General features: G+C 39.4%; 4 pseudogenes; all 4 read right to left on the minus strand.

Annotated features, from left to right (window-relative positions):
* Positions 1 to 6,136: 6,136 nt before the first annotated feature.
* LOC149174511 (cytoplasmic tRNA 2-thiolation protein 1 pseudogene) lies at positions 6,137 to 7,050 on the minus strand (annotated as a pseudogene).
* Positions 7,051 to 7,089: 39 nt separating this feature from the next.
* Positions 7,090 to 7,891, minus strand: LOC149174512 (D-2-hydroxyglutarate dehydrogenase, mitochondrial pseudogene; annotated as a pseudogene).
* A 2,381-nt stretch (positions 7,892 to 10,272) lies between these two features.
* LOC149174513 (cytoplasmic tRNA 2-thiolation protein 1 pseudogene) lies at positions 10,273 to 11,243 on the minus strand (annotated as a pseudogene).
* The window catches only part of LOC149174514 (D-2-hydroxyglutarate dehydrogenase, mitochondrial pseudogene), a 31,219-nt pseudogene continuing 22,581 nt past the window's right edge, over positions 11,226 to 19,863 (minus strand).

The raw sequence follows: 19,863 nt of genomic DNA on the forward strand, positions 1-19,863 counted from the left end.
ATATCAACTAGTTTCTAGTTGTAGTTGGATCCGTCAAGGAATTGGAGTCCCTTGAGAGATGGCATGGATGTATTCAGTTACAAGAAAGCATGCTTGGAACAACCATATAGGGTAACTGGTGTATTGTTAAGTTTATTTATGAATTGAAATTTATGTTTTTATGGCAGTATGACGTAGGGGATTCCATGGCAAAAGAGACTACCATGAAGTCTTGAAGAATGCTTAGGTTGAGATTTCCCTTGGAGGCTTTGGGAACCAGGGGGATTGAGTCATGGTGTTTGTTTCTAGTCTTGTGCTTTGGTCTTTTGTGATTTTTTGCGCTCAATTGTGGATTTTCTTACGTTTGGTGTATGACCATACCACTTTGTTTGTGTTGTTGTATCCTTATTGGTTTTCATGGTTTTATTTTGGTTTGTTTATTTTTCTTGGCTTTTTATGCTGAGGATCTTGGGAATTGGTTTGGGAAAGAGGCAATTTGATGGACCTCAACAAGAGTTGAATGAAACCGAATAGGTAATGTAAGACTCAAATGAAGTTGGTGCATATATAAGGGAAACTAAAGGCAAGAGTATGATAGTCAGTTGGATTGGTTGGGTCCATTAGGATACATGGAAAATGGTAGGACAATCATGAGAAAGGTAACAAGAAAGGTGAAGTAAATGGATCTAAGGCATCAGGTGCCTTGGTTATGTTGGGAATGATTGTTGTCAATGTTGTGCATGAAAAAAGGGAGTTCTCTTAACCTTGAACTTATGATATCTGGTAATTATGTTGTGATCATGCTTATGTTGATGTCTATATATGTATGTATGCAATTGTTTGACAGTGTCATCAGGGATCATGATTTTTTTATGCTTGCTTTTATATGTATGTATGTATGTATGTATGTCATTGTCTGATAGGGTCATCATGGATCGTTCTTGTGGAGGAATGATTGCTTATGCAAGTGAATAACATGAAGAGGTTCCTAGCTATGAGGAATTAAGTGGGAAGAGTAGCCCTAACAAATATACAAGGTCAATATCATGTGGATATGAATTGATATTATATGCTTGTATTATGCCTATGTTTATGTTATAGATAGGTCGTGCTAAGGGATACATCAACAGAATGGAAGTAGTATAATCTGTGGCATGCTAGGACAAGCATGAATAGTGGAAAGACACTGGAGACAAGGTTTCTTGGTAGAGATAGTGTGGTCTTTGGATGTGTAGTACTATTGTTGTGTAAGTGTTATGCATATTGTATATTTAGTGATTGTACCTATGGTGTTGAGTGCTTGTTGTATATATGGTGTTGTGTGGATATTGCATATGCAGTGTTCGGTATATATGGTGCTATGTAAATGCTGGATATGTGGTGTTATGTACATATTGTATTGTGCACATGATGGATATGCAGTGTTGTGAGCATATGGTGTTGTGTGCATGTTGGATATGTGGTGCTGTGTACATATGTTGTTATGTACATGTTGTATATGCAGTGATATGTACAGATGGTGTTGTGTGCATGTTGTACACGTGGTGCTATATACATATGGTGTTGTGTGCATGATTGTACATGTGGTGTTATGTGCATGTGGTGTTGTGTACATGTGGTGTTGTGTACATGTCATGCATGTGGCATTGTGTACATGTGGTGTTGTTTACATGTCATGCATGTGGCGCTGTGTACATGTGGTGTCATGTACATGTCATGCATGTGCTGTTGTGTACATGTGGTATTGTGTACATGTTGTACAGGTGGTTCGGTGTACATGTGGCATTATGAACACGTCATGCAGGTGGTTTCGTGTACATGAGATGTTGTGCACACGTTGTGTAGGTGGTGTTGTGTACATGTGGTACTATGTACATGTTGTACATATGGTACTAATATACATGTGGTATTGTATGCATGTCACACATGTTGTGTTTCGAGCATGCAGTACTATGTATGTGTATTGTGTAGTCATGGTATCATGACATGTGTACTCATTGTGTTGTACTGTGTGTATGTATGTATTGTGTTGTGTTATACACCGAGTGTAGGTGTATGTGTTGTGTCGTACACCAAATGCAGGTGTATGTGTTGTGTCCTACACCAGATGTAGGTGTATGTGTTGTGTTGTACCCTCGGTGTAGGTGTATATGTTGTATGCCAGGTTTAGGTGCAAGTATTGTATGGTGTTGTATGTTGTGGGTGGATGTACACTATATGTATGTGTATGTGATTGAAGAGAAGAAAAGGCATTGGGTGCTTGACGGGTGTGGAAACCAATCTGGTGCGTGTACAAAAGGACAAAGGACCGATTAAAAGATAGGTATCAATATTTTATTTCAGTTTCAAAATATGCATGTGATCTATGATTCTAGTTTATGATGGTTACATGTGATTCATGATTTTTATCTATGATGGTTGTGTTTTGAGCTAACCTGATGTGATATGTTTATTCATGATGATTTGATCAAAAAGTTAGTTTAACTTGTTCTGACAGGAAGTAAATAGAGTTGCAAGTGTATCTTGTTGACGGGCTACCAATGAGGTATGATGTGAATTTATTTCAATTTATTTTGACTCTAATGGGAATTACGTGCTTGGTACAGGAAGCACAAAAATGCCCAGTTGGGTGGTTGAAACTGATTGCAAGAATTAGCAGTGTCAGTAAAAGGAATTGGAACATGCAACAATATGATGATAAATCACTTCAAGAGTAGGGCCATTGTGGGACACTGGTACCTAATGGTGTCCATTGATTTCCATGAGCATGTTATGACTGGTATGATGGTTTTGAGGCAGGGATATGCCTTGCCTTTTGGACCTTCTGATGCGAGGAAACCTTGCCAAGGGATGGACTTCCCGGGATGGGGGTTCCAACGAAAATTGGAATGTGTGTGACTGCACATAATGGGGTGACCAGATTTCCCGAGGGACTGTGTAACAGAGAAGGGAAGGTCAAGGATGGATTTGGTTTGGTTATTAGCATTTCCATATGGAATCAGATGCACATTGGGAGTGTGCCCTGGAACAATGAGCTGGTAAATGTTCACTGAGAGGACAAGTGGCACAGGATTGTAGAGTTGGACATTGGATGCGGCTTTGACTTTAGCAATGGATTATGGACTTCCTAGGAAGGAGATGAATCCTGGTATTACTTTGAGAGAGGAGGTGTGAGACTCTGGATTCCCATGTTGTGGATGTAGGCATTGTATCCTTTTATTTGTTGGTTGAGAAAATGTGCATATGTATATATGTGTATATTATTGTAAATACTATATTGAGTCGGATTTATAAAGCTCCATAGATAGCATGATTATTTGTTAGTTGAAACAAATGTGTATAAGAGTATATGTGGTTGTTATTGTAAATACCATAATGAGGTTGTTGAAAATAACAACAAGAAATGATAAAAATAGAATCAAGAATATTCCAATTTTAATTTGTCCTTGAATTAAAATTGTGAATTAAAATTCGAATTTAGTCTCACCAGCTGCTTGAAAAATAATTAATTAATTCATCTTGGATTAATTAGTTGGAGAAATTCAAGCTAGAAGTCTTTGTGAAGTCATGCAATAGTTATCCCTTAAATTAAGGAAGTTATCCCTTAATTAAGGAGATAAGGATGAGTTCTATTTGAGTTGTAATTAGTTAACTCTGTTTATTGAGTTAAGTCCAATTAAATTAGTTCCAAACTATTTGTGGAATTAATGGAGATTTATTAGTGAGTTGGTGTATGCATGCATCCAACTAGTGCTACTCAGTTAACTGAATATTCTATCATCAGAAACTCATGTATGTCTATTCTAAGAAAGACCTAGTTGAGTTAAATGTCAAGGATAGTGTACTATCAGTTGCATATGTTTACCTATAAAGGAAACCAATGCATGCAGTCAAGGCAAGGTCCCTTGAGGATTGCGAAGTTCTGACAGGGTGTGAGATCAGAGTGAGAGATTAGTGTTCCACTTGGTTGAGAGTCTTCCACTTGGTAACAGCAGGATCATCCAGAGAAACTATGCAAGGAAATAGAAGGCTTGGAGGGCAGAGGAGAAGGCTTAGGAGAAGTCTTGTTTGCCAGTGAACATCCAGAAGGATTGTACTAAGAGCTCGCTACCTGTGAGAGCTAAGGCTTTGTGTAATGTTGATGTATTTCCACCTTCTATGATAATATAGATAGTGGGGTTTTTAGCTGAGGCTTTCCCCTGAGTATTTTCTATGATTCATGTGCATTGAATCCTCTTCTTATGGTTATATGTGTTCAAATATGATTCAGCTAGATCTATTAAGCTTCTGCAAGTTTGATTGTAGAAGTAGATTAAAGTATTTTTCTTTAGTTATATTGCATTATCGAGTTAATCTACAGTTAGATTTTCTACATAGATCTCAGAGGTAGATTTGTAGAGAATTTGTAGGAAATTCTACATGGTATCGAAGCCAAGTTTATCAGAGCTGTGAACAATATACTGAGAAGAGAATTCAAAGTTTGAAGTTTGAGGTTGCAAGTGCAAATCGAATTCATATCATACTTCAAGGTTGATCAATGGAATTATATGGTTCTTCTCATGGAGGGAAGAAGGGTGACAAGTCTAAAGTGAGATGCTTTAATTGTCATGAGATGGGACATTATGCGACTAATTTCCCATCAAAGAAGTCCAAGAAGGGATCCTCAGAAGGATCGGAAGGTGAGGCACTAGCCTCTTGTTGGGTGTAGAGCCTAATTATATTCAGTAGTCAAAGGTATCACCGCATTGGCAACGCCACACGTAAAATATTCACTACAGGGGGGGTCCAGGGGGGCGGTTGCGACCTTTTGGGAGCCCCCCCCTGGCGGGGGGTTTCGAGGGCAGCACCCTCGAAGCTAAGAATAGATGTAAAATTCCTTGTAAAAGTATAGTAATTTCTAGTCAATATAGGTCGTTCATTAGGCAGAGATCTTGTTAGCGCTTGAGATTTCACCCTAGGCTGAGGAAGGTAAACCTTCAAGGCAACATCAAACCATTTCACCTCGTAGCTAGCCCTACGGGGTATGAGAAGGCTCTCTCCGGTCTATCTCGGCAAATTTTCAATGGGGTGAGATGACCAATCAAAGGTAACACTGATATTAGGCTAGTAAACTGATTAGGAAGGTTGATTTGGGGTTTTTAATTAAATAACGGGGTTTTTCTGGGCTGCATGGGCAAAATCACAGCTTCAAACAGAGAAATATAATGAACAACACAGGTTGACGACTGAGGCAAGGTAGGCAAGGAATTTAGCATCAAATCTAGATTTTAAATGGGATGGCAAGACTGGTGAGGAGCTAAGGAGGGCAAACAATAACTTTGAATCCTCCTTAAACAGAAGAAAACATTGAATTGAACAAACTTAAAAGTGGAGCATGGCAGGCATGAATTCTCACTTTAACACTTCATTTGTTCAGCTAGAAATGATCGTGAAATGAAATGAAACATAACAGTTTACATGTGAGACAAAGGGAAAACTTATGCTAAATTAACATACCACATGAATCTCAGAAGTAGAGCTGTGAAATTTCATTAAAAATCCCTGCAAAAAACTGTACATTGAAAGCTCTGTTCCAGCACTCAGCACTCAGAAACTCTTCCCTCCCTTTTTACATAAATTTTATCTTTTAATATATGAAATAAACACAGCTGGGGAAAACAAATCGACCCCAAGCCCTCTGCGCTGTTTCAACTGCAATGTACAGTAATAGAAAGGAGCGTTACATTCTATCCTAAAACAGAACCATGTCCCTAAAAATCCTCTGATCATTGACTAATTAAAAGATGAATGCTGGAGCGCAGATCTCCACAGGATCAGGATTGGAATCTTAAACCAAATCGCATTTTTGGTCTTAAGATCGATTTGCCACGTTGCATTTTCCATTTTAATAAAACCACTTTAAACTAAAAACCTATCCTTATGATGACAACTGTACTGAAAGAGGTTTGCATGGTTGCACCCAGCGTTTAACACATCCAAGCACATGGTATGTGGTAGCATCGGCAACAGTTCACAGTCCGTCTTCTAAGAGCCACATCGCCCAAAAAATCTCCAAAGGATCAATCGCTGGCGGAAATCATGGAACAGAATCCTGTCTGTCTCAGGTTCCCCATGATCTGAAACTCATCATCTGTTTACATTGAAAGTGACTTTCTTGTTATAGAGCTGTGCAGAGGAGGGGCGCTACTCCATCTGTAGCAGGCATATCAATTTTTAAAGCATGGCGTCCCCTAGTTCGATTAATTCCACGTTTTGGAAGGCCTCGGTTCAAATCATCTATTAAAACACATGCTTTGCACCATTTATGGCTGGAAATATAACCACAGCGCTCACATACACCTTGTTTTGGCATTTTTGCTGAAGAAGAAACGCGAAAATTCTCACCTGATCTAACTATGTCAAGGATTGCTCTTGGTCTGATTTGTTCTAAATCTTTAATAGAATCACGAGCAAAGCCTCGATATGCATTTGGTGAATAAATGCATTCGGTAGAGAAGTAATCAAGCTTCTTGAAATATGCGTACATGACGATCTCCTTTTCATATGTATATTTAAAAGGCTTGCATCTTGGAATAGATCCATCTTCCCCTGTTGTTATCAATGTGCATCTACTTAGCCTGGAAATATCTCCACGAAGAATATTTAATAGTACAGTCTCTGCTATATCATCTGCATTGTGACCAGTTGCAATTTTATCTGCTCTTACCATTGCAACCCCTCTATCTAAAGCCTGGCGACGAAAAACTCCACAAAATGTACATAATTATGTCGTTTAGTGATGCCTTCATCTATTGATAGCAAGAACAGATCTAGACCATAATTGTGTCGTTTATTCAACTCTGTCAAGACATGTGCTAGAACAGTGGAGTCTTTACTACCAGAAGCTCCAATAGCAACACGTTCTCCTGGTCTGAAAAGGTGGTTCTCTATAATAACCTTGTGAATCTCTTCTTCAAAGGCAAAATAAAAGCATTCCCTGCATACCTGTTGTTGAGTCTTGGGTCTTCTCAGAGCATCTCTCTTTTGTGCACATATGTCGCACTGGCGTCCCATTTTCTTTGGCTTCTCCATGTTCTACTCCATTTGTGGTGTGTAGAGCTCACAGTTCCATCAACGGCAAATTGAAGCTTTTGTGACTATGCCAAGGGTGCCTTCACTTCCAATGAATAACTGCTTCAAATCATATCCCGTATTGTCTTTTCTCAAGGTTCCAAGCATATCAACCACAGTGCCATTTGCAAGAACAACTTCAAGCCCTAGAACATTTCCATGAAGAGACCCATATCGAAAACGACATATGCCCCCTGCATTTGGTGGAAATATTTCCACCAATTTGACAGCTACCTTTTGCACCGAGGTCAATTGGCATCATATACCCCTGATCAGCTAAACATGTGTCAAGATTCTCCAGGACGCAAGCAGCTTCACAAACCAAGATGCCACTAACCTTATCACAGGAAATTATGTTGTTCATCAACCCCAGATTAACAATCACCTCATCAAAAACAGGGACACTCCCACCCACGAGGCCAGTATTTCCACCTTGTGGAACAACTGCTAGACATCTTGAATTACATTATTTTAGGATCTGTGAGACTTCTTCAGTGTTCCTAGGACGAATTAGGAGTTGGCTTGAACCCTTATATTTTCTCATCCAATCATGATTTTCCGTAGCCAATTCATCTTTATCCTGAATGACATTTTTCTCTCCAAGTATATTTTGAAAATGAAGAATATCTCTAACTTCTATCATAGAAAAGGAAGGGTTTCTCTGTATTTTCGTAGCTGCAGTTCCATAAGATCTTGTCTGGGAATCATATAAACTTTCTAGCTCTGGAAGTGGAGGAAAATGAGAAAACCAAAAAGACTTGCATGCCGATTGAAAGGGCTGTCGTTTATTCATAAGCCTCATGCTGAATTTGTTTTCTTTGTGCTTTTGCAGAGATAGGAGCTGAGGAGGCTGCTGCCTTTTGATGAGCTAGAGAATAAATTACATAAATTTAAACAACACATTAATGATTTCTTCTTCAAAACAGGGTTTTGAAGAAGAATCAATCTCTGACATGAGACGGAGTCTAACATCGGCTCCATTTGGGATGGCAGCTGCAGCTTCCTGGAGGTGCCAAGAACCGCAGAACTTTGGGAGAGCAGACAGTGCCTCCATCCATTGGGCAATGGAGTCATCATCAACACAACTCTTGACTTATTTTCAAACTGAAACTGAACTCAAACAATCTTCAAGCAAACTAAAACAAGATGCTGCCCTTATGGCTGCTTATTTATTTACAAAACCTACTCTAAGATGCTGTACAAATAATAGATCAGGTAATGCTAAAATGCCATATTAACCATTCAAGTAAACCTGAAAATGAAGCCGCTTGAGAATGCTGCCACGAAGTCACAGATGCAATTGCTGGCAGCCCTTCATGCACGTACTGACCCTGGTCACAGAAAATACAGCCTGATTTATCAATCAAACTGAAAAATGTGCCCATGTATGCCGCAATAGGATCACGGACAGCGGACTCTGTTGGCTGCCCCAACTCTGCAATGCATACTTCCAGCTGCACATTGTCAATGTATACCTCTATAGGCAAGTCTGTTATTGCTTGTTGTGAAGGAAGGAGGATTTCCAAGAACTTTTTAGGGTCTTGGAAATCATAAGACTGGATATGCTCATCTAAATCTTGAATCTCCTTTTCAAGTTTTTCAACAATTAACTCACAGGTAGCAACTTTAGCTTCAGGAGAGAACTCCAGAGATTTCAAACTTTGAAAGAAGTCACTGAAAAATTCTTCATTAGTTTCAATATCCACTAACCACTCTCTAACACCGTCTAGAGCTTCACAAAGTGTAGGGTCTGCCACATACCCTACCATTGCATGAACATATTAACAGGCACTGGAATGTCTGGATCGAGTTGGAGTCGCCAGGTGAATGGTTCAGCCTGCATAAGTGTCTGACTACTGTCCACCATCAGCATCAGATCTGAAATTTGATTGCATGTACCGGGACAAAACAATCAACAAGTTGAATGTTCTTCCCCAATATGGTCGCCACTATGTTAGCGCTTGAGATTTCACCCTAGGCTGAGGAAGGTAAACCTTCAAGGCAACATCAAACCATTTCACCTCGTAGCTAGCCCTACGGGGTATGAGAAGGCTCTCTCCGGTCTATCTCGGCAAATTTTCAATGGGGTGAGATGACCAATCAAAGGTAACACTGATATTAGGCTAGTAAACTGATTAGGAAGGTTGATTTGGGGTTTTTAATTAAATGACGGGGTTTTTCTGGGCTGCATGGGCAAAATCACAGCTTCAAACAGAGAAATATAATGAACAACACAGGTTGACGACTGAGGCAAGGTAGGCAAGGAATTTAGCATCAAATCTAGATTTTAAATGGCATGGCAAGACTGGTGAGGAGCTAAGGAGGGCAAACAATAACTTTGAATCCTCCTTAAACAGAAGAAAACATTGAATTGAACAAACTTAAAAGTGGAGCATGGCAGGCATGAATTCTCACTTTAACACTTCATTTGTCCAGCTAGAAATGATCGTGAAATGAAATGAAACACAACAGTTTACATGTGAGACAAAGGGAAAACTTATGCTAAATTAACATACCACATGAATCTCAGAAGTAGAGCTGTGAAATTTCATTAAAAATCCCTGCAAAAAACTGTACATTGAAAGCTCTGTTCCAGCACTCAGCACTCAGAAACTCTCCCCTCCCTTTTTACATAAATTTTATCTTTTAATATATGAAATAAACACAGTTGGGGGAAAACAAATCGACCCCAAGCCCTCTGCGCTGTTTCAACTGCAATGTACAATAATAGAAAGGAGCGTTACATTCTATCCTAAAACAGAACCATGTCCCTAAAAATCCTCTGATCATTGGCTAATTAAAAGATGAATGCTGGAGCGCAGATCTCCATAGGATCAGGATTGGAATCTTAAACCAAATCGCATTTTTGGTCTTGACTTAAGTTCGATTTGCCACGTTGCATTTGCCATTTTAATAAAACCACTTTAAACTAAAAACCTATCCTTATGATGACAACTGTACTGAAAGAGGTTTGCGTGGTTGCACCCAGCGTTTAACACATCCAAGCACATGCTATATGGTAGCATCGGCAACAGTTCACAGTCCGTCTTCTAAGAGCCACATCGCCCACAAAATCTCCAAAGGATCAATCGCTGGCGGAAATCATGGAACGGAATCCTGTCTGTCTCAGGTTCCCCATGATCTGAAACTCATCATCTGTTTACATTGAAAGTGACTTTCTTGTTATAGAGCTGTGCAGAGGAGGGGCGCTACTCCATCTGTAGCAGGCATATCAATTTTTAAAGCATGGCGTCCCCTAGTTCGATTAATTCCACGTTTTGGAAGGCCTCGGTTCAAATCATCTATTAAAACACATGCTTTGCACCATTTCTGGCTGGAAATATAACCACAGCGCTCACATACACCTTGTTCTGGCATTTTTGCTGAAGAAGAAACGCGAAAATTCTCACCTGATCTAATTATGTCAAGGATTGCTCTTGGTCTGATTTGTTCTAAATCTTTAATAAAATCACGAGCAAAGCCTCGATATGCATTTGGTGAATAAATGCATTCGGTAGAGAAGTAATCAAGCTTCTTGAAATATGCATACATGACGATCTCCTTTTCATATGTATATTTAAAAGGCTTGCATCTTGGAATAGATCCATCTTCCCCTGTTGTTATCAATGTGCATCTACTTAGCCTGGCAATATCTCCACGAAGAATATTTAATAGTACAGTCTCTGCTATATCATCTGCATTGTGACCAGTTGCAATTTTATCTGCTCTTACCATTGCAGCCCCTCTATCTAAAGCCTGGCGATGAAAAACTCCACAAAATGTACATAATTATGTCGTTTAGTGATGCCTTCATCTATTGATAGCAAGAACAGATCTAGACCATAATTGTGTCGTTTATTCAACTCTGTCAAGACATGTGCTAGAACAGTGGAGTCTTTACCACCAGAAGCTCCAATAGCAACACGTTCTCCTGGTCTGAAAAGGTGGTTCTCGATAATAACCTTGTGAATCTCTTCTTCAAAGGCAAAATAAAAGCATTCCCTGCATACCTGTTGTTGAGTCTTGGGTCTTCTCAGAGCAGCTCTCTTTTGTGCACATATGTCGCACTGGCGTCCCATTTTCTTTGGCTTCTCCATGTTCTGCTCCATTTGTGGTGTGCAGAGCTCACAATTCCATCAACGGCAAATTGAAGCCTTTGTGACTATGCCAAGGGTGCCTTCACTTCCAATGAATAACTGCTTCAAATCATATCCCGTATTGTCTTTTCTCAAGGTTCCAAGCATATCAACCACAGTGCCATTTGCAAGAACAACTTCAAGCCCTAGAACATTTCCACGAAGAGACCCATATCGAAAAAGACATATGCCCCCTGCATTTGTGGAAATATTTCCACCAATTTGACAGCTACCTTTTGCACCGAGGTCAATGGGCATCATATACCCCTGATCAGCTAAAAATGTGTCAAGATTCTCCAGGACGCAACCAGCTTCACAAACCAAGATGCCACTAACCTTATCACAGGAAATTATGTTGTTCATCAACCCCAGATTAACAATCACCTCATCAAAAACAGGGACACTCCCACCCACGAGGCCAGTATTACCACCTTGTGGAACAACTGCTAGACATCTTGAATTACATTATTTTAGGATCTGTGAGACTTCTTCAGTGTTCCTAGGACGAAGTAGGAGTTGGCTTGAACCCTTATATTTCCTCATCCAATCATGATTTGCCGTAGCCAATTCATCTTTATCCTGAATGACATTTTTCTCTCCAAGTATATTTTGAAAATGAAGAATATCTCTAACTTCTATCATAGAAAAGGAAGGATTTCTCTGTATTTTCGTAGCTGCAGTTCCATAAGATCTTGTTTGGGAATCATATAAACTTTCTAGCTCTGGAAGTGGAGGAAAATGAGAAAACCAAAAAGACTTGCATGCCGATTGAAAGGTCGTTTATTCATAAGCCTCATGCTGAATTTGTTTTCTTTGTGCTTTTGCAGAGATAGGAGCTGAGGAGGCTGCTACCTTTTGATGAGCTAGAGAATAAATTACATAAATTTAAACAACACATTAATGATTTCTTCTTCAAAACAGGGTTTTGAAGAAGAATCAATCTCTGACATGAGATGGAGTCTAACAGATCTGACGGTAGAAGTTATGTTTAATTTAGGGTTTTTTGCCCTAGAAGTTATGTTTAATTGAGGGAATTGTATTACGTCTATGTATATTTTTATTCTGAGTGAGGAAAAGAGAGGAGATTGAGAGCGAAGAGGGAGTTACAGTGGATCTATTGTAGGTTGTATCTCTTTAGTTTGCTGGATAATATAATAAAAGAAGGACTGGTTGTTTCTCTGTGGACGTAGCCCAAACTGGGTAAACCACGTATATCTGTGTCTCTCTTGTTTTATGCGTTTTCTGTGTTTATATTTCTGCAATATTTTATGTGTTCCATTGCTCTGTAATATATAATTTTCTAACACCTCTCAGTTCGAGATGGAATTTACCCTCATCGCATGCATGGTGTCATCGATAATGGGTTGTGTATGGTATCTTGATAGTGGAGCCTCATTCCACATGACCGGTGATAAAAGTTTATTCAGTACCTTGGAGGAGAAAGACCTCAAGTGGCGCATAGAGATGGGTGACGACGGAAGGTATAGTGTTTAAGGAGTGGGCACGATTGCTTTTTAGAGGGACCATGGAGCTCCTATCACCTTGACAGATGTGAAGTATGTGCCTGGACTGAAGAAGAACTTGGTATCAGTCGCGGTATTGGAAGACCGAGGATACGATGTGTTTTTTAGTAAGGGAAAGGTTTTCCTTAGACACATCATCACGAGACAGGTGGAACAGATCGGTTCATGAGTTAAGAACTTGTATTCCCTTGAGGTTCAAGATGGATGCAAAGCCTTGAGGAGCAAGGCAAATGTTAGAGACTTGGTGGTTGAGAGGGAGAGTAAATTACCTCTCAACATGCAATCCCAGAAGAAGTCTCAGACAATTGTGGAGGAACCACAATTGGAGAAGCAACTTCGGGAAGTTGTGGAGCAGCCACAAGTAGAGAAGCAGAGAGGAGACCGAGTGGAGGCATCCATTCATCCACAGACCTCCAGTAGGGGGAAATTTCGAGCCAAGTGGGTAGAGGGATCACATGCAGCCATACCTCTAGGTGTGAGGTGGGGTGATGTGGAGTGATTGTCCCAAGAAGATTGAAATTGGGCAGGGTCCATTGAGAAGTTTTATCTCATGGATCGTACCTTGATATGAGAGCCCAAAGTACATAGTAGCAGGAGGAATCAGTGGGATTGATGCAGTCAAAGATCAAAGTGACAGAGGCTAGAGAAATCAGATACTGAAGAGCATAGAGGTGCAAAGTTTTCATTCGACAGAGGCAATAACAGTCAGAGACTTTGATGACAGAGGCATCATTTTGATTCAAGTTGGATGTTTTTTTGTTTCTGAAGTTGCTGGAGCAACAACACTAGAGAGAAGTGTTGCATGCAGAACATTCCAAAGGTTCAGGATCGGGATCAAGTTGAATTCCTTTCTTGTTGAGAGGGAGTGTTGAAAATAGAAACAAGAAATGATAAAAATAGAATCAAGAATATTCCAATTTTAATTTGTCCTTGAATTAAAATTGAGAATTAAAATTCAAATTTAGTCTCACCAACTGCTTGAAAAATAATTAATCAATTCATCTTGGATTAATTAGTTGGAGAAATTCAAGCTAGAAGTCTTTGTGAAGTCATGCAATAGTTATCCCTTAAATTAAGGAAGTTATCCCTTAATCAAGGAGATAAGGATGAGTTATATTTGAGTTGTAATTAGTTAACTCAGTTTACTGAGTTAAGTCCAGTTAAATTAGTTCCAAATTGTTTGTGGAATTAATAGAGAGTTATCAGTTAGTTGATGCATGCATGCATCCAACTAGTGCTACCTAATTAACTGTCAGGCCAGGGTAACTCCAGAATGAGCGGGAGAGAAAACTGATCATCTTATTCATTAGCTAACTCATATTTATATACATAAATACAACGGATCAGTTCATCTTCTAGATGACTGTCCAGTTCACCCATCCGTTTCGGATTAGGTGTCAACATTCCCCCCTTTAATCTGAAGGGATGTTGGTGAGTCCAAGCATCGTTCTAAATCTTTCAAGCTTTTCTCTTCCAAGCGCTTTGGTGAAGATGTCTGCAATTTTCTCGTTTGTGGAACAATGACGGAGATGGATTGTTTTGGCCTCAACATGATGTCGGATCAGATGATATTTAGTATTGATGTGCTTAGTACGATCATGGAACTTTGGGTTCTTGGCCAACTTTATTGCAGATGTGTTATCAATCATGAGTGGAGTTGATTGTATTTGTTTTACCTGCAAATCTTCAAGAATTTTCCTGAGCCACACAATTTCTTTCGTTGCTTCAGCTGCTGCCACATATTCTGCTTCTGTTGTGGAATCTGCTGGTACTGATTGTTTGCGTGATCTCCAGGAGACAGCTCCTGATCCAAGACTCATAGCATATCCTGAAGTAGATATCCCAGTTTCTTTGTCTCCATCGAAGTCTGAATCAGAGTATCCAATCAAGTTGAAGTCGTCCACCTGTGTATACTTGATTCCAAGGTCTTGAGTTCCCTTCAAGTACCTTAGAACTCTTTTTGCAGCAGACCAATGTCTCTCACAAGGCTTTTGCATAAACCTGGAGAGGATTCCAACAGCAAATGAAATGTCTGGTCTGGTAGTAGTGAGGTAGATGAGACTTCCTACAAGCTGTCTATACTTTGTTGCATCCTCAAATTCCTTTCCTTCAATAGATGTGAGCCTCAAGTTTTGTTCCATTGGAGTACAAAGGGGATTGCACTCTGTCATGCCAAATCTATTTAACAAATCTCCAATGTATTTCTTTTGAGAAAGAAATATGGACTTTGGATGTTGGGTTACTTCAATGCCAAGATAGTAATGAACATAGCCCAAATCAGTCATTTCAAAAAATTTTCCTAATTCTTTCTTTATGGATGCAATATAGCTTTCATTGTTCCCTGTCATTAAAAGATCATCTACATATACCACAAGATATACAACTGTTTTGCCAACTTTCTTGACAAATAAAGTTGCATCATCAAGATCAAAATGTTTGAAGTTGAGTTTCAGAAGATGCTCAGTTAGTTTTTCATACCAGGCTCGTGGTGCTTGTTTGAGGCCATACAAGGACTTCACAAGTTTGCATACTTTGTGTTCATATCCTTTCACAGCAAATCCTTCAGGCTGGGACATAAAAACATTCTCTTTTAGATCTCCATTCAAGAATGTAGTTTTTACATCCATTTGATGGACTTTCCAACCGTTCTGAGCAGCTAGTGCAAAGAGTGTCCGGATGGTGGCCCATTTTGCTGTGGGAGCAAAAGTTTCCTCATAATCGACCCCTTCCTTCTATGCAAAACCTTTTGCCACAAGCCTAGCTTTGTGCTTGTCAAGTGAGCCATCAGCTTTGTACTTGTTCTTGTAGACCCACTTGCAGCCAATTGGTTTGGTTCCAAATGGAGGATCAACCAGCTTCCAAGTGCCATTCTTTATGAGGGCATCATACTCCTTCTGCATCGCTTCTTTCCATTCATCATGAGAAGCAGCTTCTTTGAAGGAAGTTGGTTCAAAATCTGTAGACAAGTTCAATTCACAATCATAAGTAACATCCATATAAACAGGTGAATTAGAGTTATCTACATCACCTCCATCTTGTCGGTTTGTATTTCTGGTTCCTGTTTTTCCAATTTCATCAGGATGAACACTTTCAAGTGTCTTTGTCAGCCACTTTGGGGGACCTTTCTGAGATGGTCCAGGCTGTTCTGTTGATTGAGTTGGGACTGAATCAAGATTAAGTCTCCCAATTCTATCAATTACATCACTTAAAGCATCATCCGTTGTTGGAGTGTCATGCAGGGGAGATTGTTCTTTAGAATAAGATTCCACATGTTGATCTAGTATAGGAATCCCCCCTTCAAGATGTGGAATCTGATTATCAAACTCTTGCAATGATTTCGGTTTTGTGAATTTATCCAAGCGATCAAGTTGCGGCTCAACAACACTGTCAGATTTGGATGATTCAAGAAAAATGACATCTCTAGATAAAACAAACTTTTTATTTACTTCATCATAGAGGCGGTATGCTTTAGATGTGTTTGAATACCCCAGGAAGATACACTTACGACTTCTAGCACCAAGTTTGTTTCTATGTACCTTTGGTATTAAAGCATAACAGGTGGAACCAAAAATCTTGAGATGTTTTACCGAAGGAACATGTCCATACCACAATTCATAAGGAGTCTTGTTTCTTATAGCACTAGATGGACATCTATTCTTTATATATGCAGCACATACAACAGCATCAGCCCAAAACATTGTCTTTACATTTTTGAAGAAAAGCATGGATCGTACCATATTCAAAATTGTTCTGTTCATTCTTTTAGCTACACCATTTTGTTGAGGATTATAAGGCACAGTTGTTTGATGTTTAATCCCATGTTGGCGAAGATAGTGTTCAAATTCATTTGATGTATATTCTTTTCCATTATCAGTGCGAATAGACCCAATATGAGATTGTGCATCATTTTCAATCCATTTATGAAAATTCTTGAATGTTTGAAAAGCATCAGATTTGTTCTTCAATAAATAAACCCAACACATTCTGGTGTAATCATCAATAAATGTCATGATATATTTATTTCCATTTGCAGAAGGAACAGGCATTGGACCACATAAATCTGAATGAATAAGTTCAAGCTTCCTATGTGCTCTTGAATGTGAATCATGAAAAGACTGTTTGCTATGCTTTCCTAGAATGCAAGCATCACATTGTTTATGTTTTCTAGGAATTGTAGGCAAACCAGCAACACCATTTTTCTTCAACAAGCGGAGACTACCATAGTTTAAATGTCCAAATCTAGCATGCCATAATAAACTTGATGGAAGTGTACCTTCTTCATGATGAGAAATATATAAAAAATGTTGTGCATGAGCAGAGGTTCCTTGCAGTTTAAGAAGTCTTTCTTCTTATATACCCCTCATGACAAGTGAATGGTCAGATGCCTTTCTTACCTCAAGCTTTCCATCAAACATATGAATGGAGTGACCTTGCTGGCGGATGTGGACCAGGGACAGCAAGTTTCTCTTGAGCTGTGGGAGATATAGAACATGATCCAGAAGAAAGTCTGGAAGACCAGGCAGTTTAAGCCTGATTGTGCCAAGCCCTGATGGCTTGATTTTTGACTGATCTGCAAAGTATACTGCTCCATCAACATTGTCAGTGAACTCTTCAAGAAAATATTTCCTATGAATCATATGACAGGTTGCTCCTGAATCAAGCAACCAGTCATTTTTCGAAGAAGCAAGTGAAGCATTAAACAAATCTTCATTTACTCCAATGTTACATTGTGCCTCAATATAGTGAGTGGATTCAGGTGCTTTACCTTTGTCTGTGTCATCAGTTTTACCTTTCTGCTGATTTCTTCTCTGCTCAATTTTGTCCCATGGTAGCTTGCATGTAGAAGCATCATGTGATCCATTTCGTTTGCAGCGAATACAATGCAGATCTGCCTTTTCTGCTTGAGAATGTCTGCCCCCCCTGCCTCTGAAGTATCTTCCTCTTCCTCTTCGTCCACCTCTTCCTCTTGTAGAATCTTGAGCAGGATGGTTTTCTTTATGAGCAATGCAAACAGTCTCTTCAGAAGATTCAGGGACTGTTTTCTTTCCAAAGGCTTTCTCTCTTTCAGCAAACTTTTTCACAAGAGACTCAAAGGTTATGTCTTTAAGATTTCCATTTGCTTGTAAAGACTCAAGATAATTAGAGTAGGTAGGATAGAGTGCTTTGAGAAAGGCAATAAGAGAGATATCCAGCTCAACCTTAGTGGATTTAATATCATGCATTATAGACTTTATTTCAGATGCAAGAGCAAGGGGATCATTATTTTTCAGTTCAAGGGTGAAGAGTTTAATCATGAGCTGAACAACTTCAAGTGCAGAATGTGAATCATAGAGTTCTTTCAGCTTTTGTAAAGCTTCAAAGGCAGTGGAATAGGATGAAATATGACGACTTACTTCTTCATTTACAGATGTTGCGATCAATGCATAGGCTTTGCTGTTCTTGTTTTCCCAAATGACAAGTTCTTTATCTGATGTAGGCTGCACAGGGTCTTTGTCTTCTTCTCCGACACACACTCCTTTCCACAGCTCATTGTAGATGAGGGTGTGTTTTACCATCCGAGACCATTCAGAATAGTTCTCCTTGCCAGTGAGAACTATTCCGACCATAGAGATGATTGAATGCATTCTGTAAAAAAAATACTTCTGCTTGATAAAAAAAAATTCTACAAATCCCTCTAATGTGTGACAGAAGGCATCAGAATTTCATCACTTTATGCTTCAATACAGCATTACCAACAATAAAAAAACTGTGCAATATCACTATATCACCTCCACAAATGCTTTGATATACAAAATGTTCTGACTGATATGACTTTGAATGCTTTTGAAAACTGCTTATATAAACCCTTTGAAAACTGCTTACAACACAATACTTAAAACTGCCATCATAAATACATATCAACAACACAACATTATACCGCCATTAAAATCATCTTTCTTGTCATTCTCAAACTTTTTGAGATGAATCAAGTTTAAAGTCATATGCATAAACAAACTGCGCAAACCAGCTACCATAATCAAACTGCGCAAGTCATTTGGTTATATGCATAGTCAAACTACGCAAATCATTTACCATAATCAAACAGAGGTGCGAAAGGCTCTCATTTCCAAACACAATTTCAATTAAAATTTGGAATTGTGATCCCGATGGCTTCGTCAGGTTGCAAAGCAATTTACAGGTCTCTGAATCACCAATAGCTTCATAAAAACAACGTAAGACCAGTCGTTTTCAAAAACATGGAACACAAAAGAGAAAGCGAGAGGGTCTGCGAATCACAAAACGCTGGGCGCTGTCGGTTATATTTGGAGCTACGACCCGTGCAGAAGGAGAACTGGAAACGCAAAATCTCAAACGCACCACGAGTGAGGTTTTTCACTTTCTTCTCTGCGGCATGCTCCACCCATTCGCATACACTGTCGAAGCTAAATTTCCTCTTCCGGAAAAGGCCAAACACCTCGTTTGTGAGATAAAACGCCTCCAGGTCTTCCAAGTGCGAGAGCAAAAGCTTGGAGATTATGTTTTCTGCAAATTCGATAATGGGGATTAGGTCTTCGTCAGTTTCGATTATGGAGGTATTAAAACGATTTTCAGCGGCATAAGTCCAGTGCAAGAGATGAAAGGGCGACAGAATGAGGCATGGTATTTGGGTGTAAAGGAATTTGAAGCGTATTCATGCGCAGAGAGGTGTATTCATGCGTAGAGAGGCAGCAAAAAGGTATAACAACGCTTCTATGCATTCAATATAAAAAAACGCATCAACGCTCAGGTGTATTGCACATTCAGCAGGGCAGAGGGCGCAGTGTCAGGACAGAGGGCGCAGAGGCAGGAGTTACAACTATTTTAGGGACTGGGACCTGAGCTCTGATACCATGTCAGGCCAGGGTAACTCCAGAATGAGCGGGAGAGAAAACTGATCATCTTATTCATTAGCTAACTCATATTTATATACATAAATACAACGGATCAGTTCATCTTCTAGATGACTGTCCAGTTCACCCATCCGTTTCGGATTAGGTGTCAACATTAACTGAAGATTCTCTCATCAGAAACTCATGCATGTCTATTTTGAGAAAGACCCAGTTGAGTTAAATGTCAAGGACAATGTACTATTAGTT

This window comes from Pinus tabuliformis, chromosome 4_1 (assembly GCF_031772625.1).
Source record: "Pinus tabuliformis cultivar Carrire ecotype Pingquan chromosome 4_1, CPIR1, whole genome shotgun sequence".
NCBI classification, from domain to species: Eukaryota; Viridiplantae; Streptophyta; class Pinopsida; order Pinales; family Pinaceae; genus Pinus; species Pinus tabuliformis.